The 11,187-nt window shown below is 50.6% G+C and overlaps 1 protein-coding gene across 5 annotated transcripts in view; it reads right to left on the bottom strand.

Moving 5' to 3' along the window:
* The window catches only part of SLC45A3 (solute carrier family 45 member 3), a 42,609-nt gene that overhangs the window by 16,011 nt on the left and 15,411 nt on the right, over positions 1 to 11,187 (bottom strand). For 2 of the 5 annotated variants that reach the window (XM_075910547.2, XM_075910546.2), the window contains one exon: positions 8,244 to 8,352. The exons of 1 other annotated variant lie outside the window; for it this stretch is intronic. The gene's annotated coding sequence lies outside the window, so the exon portion shown is untranslated. Of the gene's footprint in view, positions 1 to 4,305; positions 4,940 to 8,243; positions 8,353 to 11,187 lie in introns of those variants that run through there. 2 more of the 5 variants (XM_006139195.5, XM_006139197.5) reach the window with 1 other exon arrangement.

The following is an 11,187-nucleotide window of genomic DNA, read 5'->3' as shown; positions in this document are numbered from 1 at the left end:
CTTACTCTGAATTTGCTTTAATCCAGATTGGAAGTGGATGACGGTAATTCAGAATAAAGACAGCCAATGCATGGAGTTATTCAGAGATAAGTAATCAGGACTAGTTGTGCTGGAAAAACTCCCCATGTCCACAACAAACCCTGAAGCCTAGAGAGATTAAGGGTTTGCCCCATAGACTACAGAGGGGTGAAGTACAGTAACTAAGTGTATGCTGTGAGGATGAACTATAGGACACCTTAGGTGAGATCTACGCTAGACCCAGCAGCTCGGCTTAAGGTATGCAACTCCAGTGACATGTAATATGTCACTGGAGTCAGTATACTGTAAACCAAACTTGGCAGCGTCCCCCACAGTGGAAGGGCAATGGGAACAAACCCTCCCCTCAGCTTCCCTTACTCTTTGCATGAGCAGGAGTACCAGATGCCAATGGGGGCGCCCACTGAGTTCAATTTAGCGAGTCTTAACTAGACTCTCTAAATCAAACTCTGGAAGATCAATCTCCCCCGCAGAACGAAGACAAGGCCTTAATTTGAATTAACACTGCTATCTTTAGAGGATTCATTTAACACCACTGAGGTACCTTTTAGTTTGTGCCTGTAGCATCCACATGGGGCAGTTAAAGTACAGCACACTGGCTGCAGATCACACCCCCATCCTCTGAACTGGGGAAGGCCATGTAGACGTAGCCTAAAGCATGGTCTGCACTTCTAAATGTAAAGCACAGTGCTTCAAAGCAGCAGTGTGGTCACAGCACTAGCACTGGGAGATCTCCCTGCACTGTGGGCAAACCACCCTGCTGGGAGCTTGCTTACACTGGCGCTTTACAGCACTAGAACTTGCTGAGCTTGGGGTGTGTTTTTTTCACACCCCTGAGGGAGAAAGTTACAGTGTAGACAGGCCCTAAGTGACCTGTCCCGGGTCACACCTGCCCTGTGTTTGGCTTGGTTTGGCTGCATACTGACACTCAAGCAAGTTAGGATAAACGTATTTAAAGAGGGAAGTTAAAGCACATTAACCCCCCCACACACACCCACCCACGGACAGTCTCATTCAGAAGTGAAGTAGCCTAAAGGCTTGTCTACATGAACAATTAGTTTGCAGCAAGGTGAAGCGAGAATCTAGCCTACCAGGGACTGTTACGTGTCCCCTGCTGACATGCACATCAACAGTTTGTTACAGTGCTTTGAGTCAGTCCATGTGAGGACTAGATCAAAGTGCTCTAACAAACCAATAGGAGAAATTTTTGCAGGAACAATTAATCCGTGGCAGGCTTCACTATGGGGTAGATTCACACCCAAGCTTGTCACCAAGTAGATTAATCCTCACTAAAGCAAACTAAGGCCCCTTTACTTCTGAATACACTTTACTTCTGAGGCCTGGGAAGATCTGCTAAGCCCCCAGAGCGAGGCCCGGGATTACATTTAGCCAAATTTGGATTCCTGCTGCGGCCCTGGACCAGAGACCAATCTGCTTTTTACCTCTGGGACAGAACTGCCATGAGATTGCAAGTTTGCTAACTCAACAGGGCAAACATGATCTATCTAGGGCAGGGATGGGCAATAATTTTCACAGGGGAGCCACTTAATGAATTTTGGTATGTGGGCAGAAGGGGCAGGGCTGGAGCACTAATATCCTCCCAGAGTTATATGGGGCCAGAAGCTTTGAAGTAAAAAACACAGCAAAGGGCTCGCGGATCCCAGCCCTGCCATTACCACGTTGCCTGGCAGCTGTCCAGGATTGCTGCGGCTATTTATAAAGGCTTGTGGTTCCAGCCCCTGCCAGGGTAGAGACGCGATCATGAGCCATCTAAATAGGATCCTACTGCCTGAGCCACCGCCTGGAAATCTGGTGGCACAGCAGCAGGATATAAATAGAAAGCGGCCAGATGCAGCCTTGCGGGCCAGATGAAAGCATTAGGCAGGCTGGATCCGGCTCCCGGGCCACATCTTGTCCAGCCCTGAGCACATAGGGAAGAGTTGGGGATTTTTCCACCAGCCAACCAGCCCAGCCCGGACTTGGAGCAATCCGTCTTTGGCTTCCCACAGCCTCATTCCCAACCTTTCCCTCCAGTTGCAATCTTGATCATTGAAAGAGGAGCCTCTCCGCAGAGTTGAGGAGTTTACAGGCAGTCATTAACTTATTACATATAATTACTGCCCATGGATTCACGCCTAATGTTTCTCCCCCTCCCACTCAATTCTTCGTGAGTCATTCTCTTGCCCGCAACTTCCCAAGGGTTAAGGATTTCATGGTGCATCATTTTTGGCTTCATCTTCTTTGGAAGATTAAGTGAGAGAGAGAGAGAGAGAGAGAGAGAGCGCTGCAGGGTGGCATGGGGAAAAGGATAGAAAGATCCATCTCAGGAGATGTAAGCAGATCAATTGTGGATGCATGCAGCCGCTTCTGGGATGGAGTGGAAAGCATCAATTTTGCAAGCTCAGCCCCATGGGTGGACCCCAGTGTCCAAGTGACTAAATGGGACTCCCAAATATTTGCAACCATGTAGGGCCAACTGCAGTAACTGAGAATTGCTCTGGGAGTTTTCATACAGCAAGCTGCTCGAAAAACAAGATGAAACCTCATCCAGATCCACAGGCCCTCTCACGGAGCAGAAACACCACAGGTATTTTGCACCCCCAAACCAGCCAGGCTGTACTAGCCAGGAAGACTCCCCGCCCCTCCCTTGGAAGGTTTATCCTCCTTTCCCAGCAGGAGAAAGAGAAACATCCCGTGAGGTTTTCAACAACTTACCCCATGTCAAATAGCAAGTTAGTGGCAGAGATGGGGATGGACTCCAGGAGTTCTGTCCCCTAAGATAATCGGGGAAATTTGAAGGCCGCTCTGGGATTGGCCCAGATATTGGGAATCCATGAAATACACTAACATCTACTGGGAAATGGCTGAGGGGCAGAAATACCCCTTTGTAGGCTAGACCCCGAACAGTGCAACTAGGCCACACATCATGTAGGTGACAGCCACCATCCCGGCCAGCACACAAGAGACTGAAGCAGGGCCCTCGTAGACAGCACGAGCTTTGATACTCTGAGCCAGAGAGCCACACCGAGAGCGTAACAACCCTGACCCTGTGCTCATCAGGCACAGAACGGACAACAGAACACCCACCCACCAGCTGACTCCCAGATGCCTGGGTGGTTTTTGGCAGCAGTGGGCAACTTGCGGCCCGAGGGCCACTCGCGGCCTATTGGGGTTCTGTGTGTGACCCTCCAGACAGTCTGGTTACTGTTGCTCCTGCAGGGTTGCTAGGTACCATTGGTTTCTGTCCATGATGGCTTTTTCCTAGGGCTATTGCTAAAGTGACACACACATATAGCCAGGGCACGTGAAGTGCAGTGCATGCTGACTGTTCAGCCAAAGCGCAGTCGGCACACCCCTCAAATTCTAGGTAGGCCCCCACAGTGAGCAAAATACCCTCTCCCGGGAGACTGTCTTGGAAACAACGCTTTTGCAGCCCACTGAGAGGAAAGAGGCCACTCCTGTGGCCACTCACTAGCCTCGGTTGCCCATCGCTGGTTCATGGACAGGGGCTCAAAAACCTCAGATGTAAAACCCCGATCCCACTTCATCACATAGTGGAATTTCTAGCATTAATTAAGAAATAGGGGGAGCAGGCGGCTGCCCAAAAATTTCAGACAAAGGCCGAAGCGCTCAGTGGCTCTTATATCAGGACACAAGGCCGAGGTGTCTCTCTGCCGCACAGCCAGCCCCTGCTACATTTTAATCAGAAGGTTAATCCCATTGTACTGATCAGCAACAGCAGGTGTATAGTACGGATCAAGCCGATTGCAAGAGATATTGCAGCTGCCACAAACCCTTTCGGTATAAATTGCACCTGGCTCAAAAAATCCCTTTTCTTCCTCTCACAGCATAAGCACGTACTAGTTCAATGCCAGTTTGGAGAGACAAGATGGGAGAGGTCATCTCTTTTACTGGACCTCCTTCTTTAAGGGGAGAGACAAGGTTTCCAGTTTACAGGGACCTCGTCTTTCTGACCAAATAGGTCCACTATATACACATCACCTCTCCCACCATATCTCCCTCACATCCCAAGACCGAGCTGGCTACAAGAACACTGTGTCCCATGCTGTTTGGGTCCCACAACTGGGGCTGGGTGGATGAACCACAAGAGGAAGACTCGCTTAACTGGACAGGGGTTTCCTCTAAGACTGGTAAAGACACGGAGCAAATAAAGTGTCCGGATCAAGCCACCGAGTTGGCCAGAGAGCGACTAAAAAGCCTCAGAGAGCCAGTGCCTCTTGAAACTGAAGCCGGTAATACCAGACTCACCTCCCTCCCTGCAGAGCCAACAGAGGATTCAGGTCAACTCCCATCTTTGCCCTGCAGGAACCACAGTGAATAAAGCCACCCTGGCAGGGATGCAGAGAGCTCCAGGCTCCTGGCACAGATAAGTAGTTTGCAGAAAGGGGGAGGTGGAGCTACGCTGCTCCTCCCCCCCCCCCCCACCTGCCTAGCACATTTACGGGGTTTGGTTGCAGGGCCCGCTCTGCCTCGGATCTTTTTAAACACGGCAGCACAGTGTATTAATATTACAGCATCGCAGCACCTAGGGGCATCGCCATGACGGGCCAGGTGTGGTGCAAAGACACAGTCCAGGCCCCAAAGAGCTTACAGCCCTCACGTTACCAAGGAGACTGCTCTGCTCCACGTTCTACCCAGAAGGGTCTGAAAGCAGGTGGGAATCCCCCAGTTCTGATCCAGATCCGTACTGTCTGGCTCAAGCCCCGTCCCCACACAACACTGCTACAACTGCTGCTTCTTAAGCCCTGCTCTCAAATGAGGTGCTGCCCAAACGTCCCAATCCTGCATATTTTTCTATGCCAGCAGATTGCTGCGTCTCCATGGGGCACCACTGGGCTTTGTCCCGAAGGGCTTGCAGGACGGGGACTACTGCCTATGCCCCCCCCCCCACCCCGGACTCCTTCCTTGTGGCAGGGAAGACTTCCATAGACTTAGCTCAGATCTGCAAACCTCGCCCACAAGTGGGCTTTTAATGTAGCAGGGAAGCATGGGGAGAGTGGAGGGCCATGTGCATTTCGTTTTTAATGGATCTTCCCTGCCTACCCTCCCCGTGCCCTCCACAATTTGAATCCGAGATTTCTGTACAATGATTTGTATGCCCTACTGACTGATCTGGGAATCGCTGCTCACTCAGAGAAACAGCAGATCAACTTGTAAAGACTTCCTCACCTGGCAACCAGGTAAGGAGGGCGGGACTTGATGTGATTTGCAAGGAGCAAGCCAGAAGGAAAGGCATGTGCTGACCAGACAAAGGGAAGTTAAACTCCCAGGCACAGAAGTGGACAGGGGGATCCATTTCAACAACAAAAGGCTAACTCTGGATGCCTGACATTTTTGCTGTTCCAGCCTCTCCAATAAAGCAAGAGGGGCCTTTAAGCATTCTGGGACAGAAGGGTTGACTGAGTCCAGCTAAATATAACTGACCAAAAAAACAGGTCATTTATTATTCAAACAGCCAGAGCAAGGGGATCAGTTAAAAGAAACCACGATAGCTGGGGAACACAATGTTCCCTCTAACTTTTTCCATCCATGTGCGGAATAAATTTTGTTATGTGCACCAAGGCATGTGCAGATGTGCACCCCCAATAGAAACACATGCTGCCAGCTACAGGCACTCTGCTAATCAACTGGGCAGCATTTGAATCTCTTCTGACTGGCTTACAGGGAACACTGGATATAGTCCCTGAAAGCTAACTCATGTTAGCTAACAGCCCTGGGGCTTCTTTAGATTCTTGCAATTCCTTTGTTAATGTTCCTTCCCAGACCAAAGGCTGCCAAGCACCAAGGAACCGGGCTGTGGAGCAGGACCCCACAGTGGTAGGCGCAGTATAAACCGAAAAGAAAGGCACTCCCTGCCTCAAAGAGCTCACACTTGAAACACAAAGCCCAGAGGTCTAACACAGCAGTTTTCAAATGTTGGGCACCGGGTCTCGTTGCTGCAGTGGGGGTGCTAAGGCAGCTCCCTGCCTGTCCTAGCACTGCAGACTGAGCTGCGCCTCAGAAGCGGCCGGCAACAAGCCCAGCTCCTAGGTGTGTGTGCAGAGGGGGAAGAAGAGCGCCCAGGGCTCTGTGCATTGCCCCTGCCCTCAGCACTAGCTCCGCACTCCCAGTGGCTGAGAACCCGTTGCTGGCTGCTTCTGGGGGCAGCATGGTCTGCAGTACCAGGAGAGGCAGGAAGCTGCCTTAGCCCCCACGTTGCACCTCTGTCTGGGAGCTGCTCAAGATAAGCCCCTCCTGCCCCAGCCCTGACGCTCCCCAAAGCCAGAGCCCCCTCCTACAGCCCGAAGCTCTCATCTTCAGCCCCACCCCGGAGCCCACACTCCAGTCAAACGATGTGGGGTTGCGGTGTCAACCATTTTCTTCCACTGGGTCATGAGAAAAATAAAAGTGTGAAACCCACTGCTCTAACAGACCCAGGGGAACACAAGGGAAAAATACAGCGTTTAAAACGGGTGAAAGACACTAGCAAGTCAGCCATGGAGACTAGAGTTGACAGGGCTGTACCGGATAGAAGTGAGCTCTATGCCCCCCTCTGTCAGCTAATATGTTCGAATAGGATTTGCCCCAGCTACACTCGGGTATATTAGAGCATTTTAGCCAACAGACTCTAAGGAACAGCTTTTATTTTAGTCTCAGCGAAGCCTCCCCACAGACACAGGGAAACGGCCTAGGCACACCATGCTGTGGCCAAACCAGCTGAAGAAAGGATTCTCTTTTTACCCTGATCTCTTCAACGCCAGGTTGCTGCGCGTAACAACACCGCTGCCCAGAGGGGAGACGATTTTTAACATGGAGTGGAGAGCTTTCAAAGTCTGGCTTGAGCTATGTGATCCACTGGCTGAGAAAATTCCTACCTTTGGGATGAATTCTTACAGTGGTAGTTTTCTTAGGCGGGGGGGGGGCAGGGGGGAATATCACAATTGCTGATGATTTTTTCTAAAAACTAAGTCATTGGAGAATAGTGATAGAGATGTAGCCGTGTTAGTCTGGTGTAGCTGAAACAAAATACAGGTCTATGTAGCACTTTAAAGACTAACAAGATGGTTTATTAGATGATGAGCTTTCGTGGGCCAGACCCACTTCCTCGAAAGCTCATCATCTAATAAACCATTTTGTTAGTCTTTAAAGTGCTACATAGACCTGTATTTTGTTTAAGTCATTGGAGTTAGCTACCCTGACTAGCACCTCCATACTCTCTAGCTTGTCTGAATTGCAAGATTACATAGCGTTTCCTCTATCAAGAAATCTGAGTCCTTTCAGGAATGAGTCACCATCAGAGACAAGAGGTTGAGGTGTTTGCCCTGCCTCAGTCTGTCACTTCTTTACCTCTCTCCCTGTTACAATACACATTTCCCATGGACCCAGAGCCTGATTCTCCCCAGCTTTGCACCTCCCCCAGTCAGCACCACAGAATCAAAGACCTTTCCAAATCAAAATGGCAGCCACTCAGGTCTGTCCATCCTTTCACCTGCATTGCAATGGGAGCCACCGACTATCCCAACTGCAGGGCAACAGGGAATCAGGCCCAGCGAATGGCTGTGATTGCTACCAAGGGTATGTATGAATGGCTAAGAATCATCTTAAAGGGGAAATAGCAGGGCAACAGGACAGAGCTTCTCCTGAGATCCTGAATATTCACTGCCAGTGCAGAACAGTTTTACTGTGCAAACAAACCAAATCAGTACTCCCAGGGGGAGCAGACAGCGCGAACCCAGTGTCCAGCTCAGCCTAGCACACTCAGCCTCATCAGCTCTGTCTTTTCAAGCCCACATGCCCTCTTTTTAAGCTCAGCCGAGATCAGGTGACCAGTCACCAATTCACTGGCCCCGCCCTCTTAAAGGGCTAGGGCAGTAGTTCCCAACCTTTTTCAAATGGGGACCCATTCTGACAATTCAGGAAGACTTGCTGACCCAGGGCAATTAAAAAAATGTGTGACTGGCTTCTTAAGAGCCACCTGGGGAGACACCTGGTGTCCCTTTTGAAATGTAATGGCGACCCATATTTGGGTCCTGACCCATAGGATGGGAAACCCTGGGCTAGGGTCACCCTGTACCAGGGGGCATTACTCGGGTTTTGTAATGGATACGCTCTGGGTATTGCACTTTATCTCCAAGCACATTGCAGAATAGGTCAGTGGGATCATTTCACATTGAGGAAAACTGAGGCACCAGATTCCCAAGCCTTGCCTAAGGTCGAGCAGTGAGTCAGCCGTGCAGCTGTCAGTACATTGCCAGTCTCGAGTCGGGGACTTCGGCGCGGTGACACGGAGTGTTGTGAAGTTTCACTTTTAGGCACCTAGAAGAAGAAGAAGAAGAAGAAGAAGAAGAAGAAGAAAAATTATCACAGGAATAACAGTGCAAGCCATGAAACCTGAGCGGGCTGTCTAGGCTCCCCTTCGGATGGGTGGCGGGGAGAGAGGACAGGAATCTTGGGTCATGATCCGTAAAGCCAGCCCAGGGGAGCCAATGACTGGAGGCCAGAGGGGTGCCGAGCCCTGCTCTTCTTGCCTAAGTCAGGGCTGCAGGGAACTCTGCTGTTGATCCTCAAACTAGAAGACAGGTGCTCATAGGAGCCGTGCGGGCTCAGGAGGAAAGCAGCTGGGGGGAGGAGGAGAGGGAACAAGCCCTCCCTTCCCATTGTTAGCCTAGTGGGCAGGATGTCAGAGACCACCCCTGGTTCCAGTTCCCCACCTAGAGAGGGAGAAGGGATTCGAACACACAGCAGCTGAGTCCCCTAACCACGAGGCTAGGGCAGGCCATGGGGGGGCGGGTGGGGGGTGGGCAATGCTAAAGACTGCCTAGACCAGCCCCATCCTTTCTGGGGGTGCAGAGCAGGGTCTCCCGCCTTGCCCAGGGGCCCAATGAGGCTGTCTGCCCCACTGTTTACCCTGGTGATCCCTTCCAACTTTCCATGATTAGGGTCAGAGCCTCAGGGAAGGGGGGGGACGGAATACTCCACACCTCCCTGCTGCATGGTTCCTGCACCTTTCTCGGAGACAGCTAGAAACTCAGGTCTAATCCAGCAGGTATAGGAACGCTTCAGCCAGCATAATTCTGCCTGCTGCTTTGCCTCCCCACAAACGTGACAGAGAAAGTCCTTCCCAGCAGGAGGCAGAGAGAGGGGAGCGTACGCTGCTGCGTTGACAGCAATGGGCTTTCCATTTACAAGGACAAAAATGACATTTCTGATCTTCGAGGGACACCGCTAGGATGAGCATTAATTCCCCGTTTTCTCGAAGCCCTCTGGAATAAAGGCGGTGTGGGAGAGAGGGGGGGACGTTTAAGGAGGGCCGTTCATACAGTGCCAGATCCCTTCACAGCTATCAGAGTCTATTCACTGCTGCTGAATATGAAAGACCCCATGGAGAATAGCGCTGTCAGGCTTGTGTGGAATGAAATGGAAAACTCACCTGACCTTCTCTGGCTCCCCCCCTCAATCTCCTTGACCCCTCTTCAAGCCGGGGAAGAGGGAGTGCACGTTAAAGAGGGGATGTAGAGCAGTGTCATTTATTTAGTCTCTCTGAATTAACACTGTTTCCTTTCAACCCAGGACTCCATTATCTCAATCTCACTGGTTCAGCCACTACATCAGGGAAAGACTCGAAACCAAAGGCTGGAAATCCCTTCCCTTCCGTACCAAACATGGGAGGCTGCAAGTTCCTAAAGCCACCTGCAATTCCATTGCTTTTCCGAATTCTTCCAAGGGCAAAGCGTGGCACAAAGACTGTTGTGTACAATTTGGGCATCACATCTGTGCTGCAGGTTGGGGGGACCAATTCCCTTTGATTTGTAGGGAGACCATAAAATCATAGAACACTAAAACTGGAAGGGACCTCAGGAGGCCAGCAAGTCCAGCCCCCTGCCCTCACGGCAGGACCAAGCCCCATCTAGAGCAATGTTTCTTAAACTGTGTTCTATGGCTCAATAACTCAATAGCTTTCTCCCGACGTTTTTCCCCCCCGCCCGTCAACAAAAAAATCCTTGGTATGCCGCATTAAAAAAAAATATTGTTTGGTGTTCCTCGGTCTTAAAAAGTTTAAGACACACTGATCCAGATCATCCCTGATCGATGTCTATCCAACCTGCTCTTAGAATCTCCATCATTGGAGATATCGACAACCTCCCTAGGCAATTTATTCCAGTGTTTAACCACCCTCACCTTCAGGAATTTTTTCCTAATGTTCAAACTAAAGCTCCCCCTTGCTGCAATTTAAGCCCGTTGCTTCTTGTCCTAACATCAGAGGCCAAGGAGAACAATTCCCCCCGCCCCCGTGACACCCTTTTAGATATCTGAAAACCACTATCATGTCCCCTCTCAGTCTTCTCTTTTCCAATCTAAACAAGCCCAGTTCTTTCAGTCTTCCCTCACAGATCTCGTCTTCTATTCCTTTAATCAATTTTATGACTCTTCTCTGGACCCTCTCCAATTTCTCCACATCTTTCTTGAAATGTGGTGCCCAGAACTGGACACAATACTCCAACTGAGGCCTAATCAGCGCAGAGTAGAGCGGAAGAATGATTTCTCCTGTCTTGCAACACTCCTGTTAATGCATCCCAGAATCATGTTTGCTTTTTTTGCAACAGTGTCACACTAGTGACTCATCTTTAGCTTGTGGTCCACTATGACCCCTAGATCCCTTTCTGCAGAACTCTTTCCTGGATAGTCACTTCCTGTTCTGTATGTGTGAAACCGATTGTTCCTTCCTACATGGAACGCTTTGCATTTGTCCTTGTTAGACTTCATCCTATTTACCTCAGATCATTTCTCCAGATCATTTTGAATTTTGCCTTATTCTCCAAATGTTAGACCATCAAGAGGACATTTAATATCATATATATAGTAGCCCAATGTCTGTGAGTCTGTAATGCTGATGTACACGGCCACACCCCCGGCCATGTATGTCAGCGCCCCGTCTCCCCTTCCCCTCCCGCCGTGGCGCTCCGCTGAGTGCTGCGCAGCTCAGCTGGGTCACCGCGGGCGAGCAAGCAGCAGCAAGCAGCCCTTTGGGGTCGGCGCTCCCCATGCATTTCGGCTCCCCTGCGGCGGCCCGGCTGAGCAGGCAGCACTCAGCCGAGCGCCACGGCGGGAATGGAAGGGGAGGGAGAGGCAGGAGGAGGAGGAGAAGAGAAA

This window comes from Pelodiscus sinensis, chromosome 27, assembly GCF_052426305.1.
Source record: "Pelodiscus sinensis isolate ZL-2025 chromosome 27, ASM5242630v1, whole genome shotgun sequence".
Classification (NCBI taxonomy): Eukaryota; Metazoa; Chordata; order Testudines; family Trionychidae; genus Pelodiscus; species Pelodiscus sinensis.
Note: the sequence above shows the minus strand (reverse complement) of the source record. Positions and strands in the feature narration are given on the sequence as shown.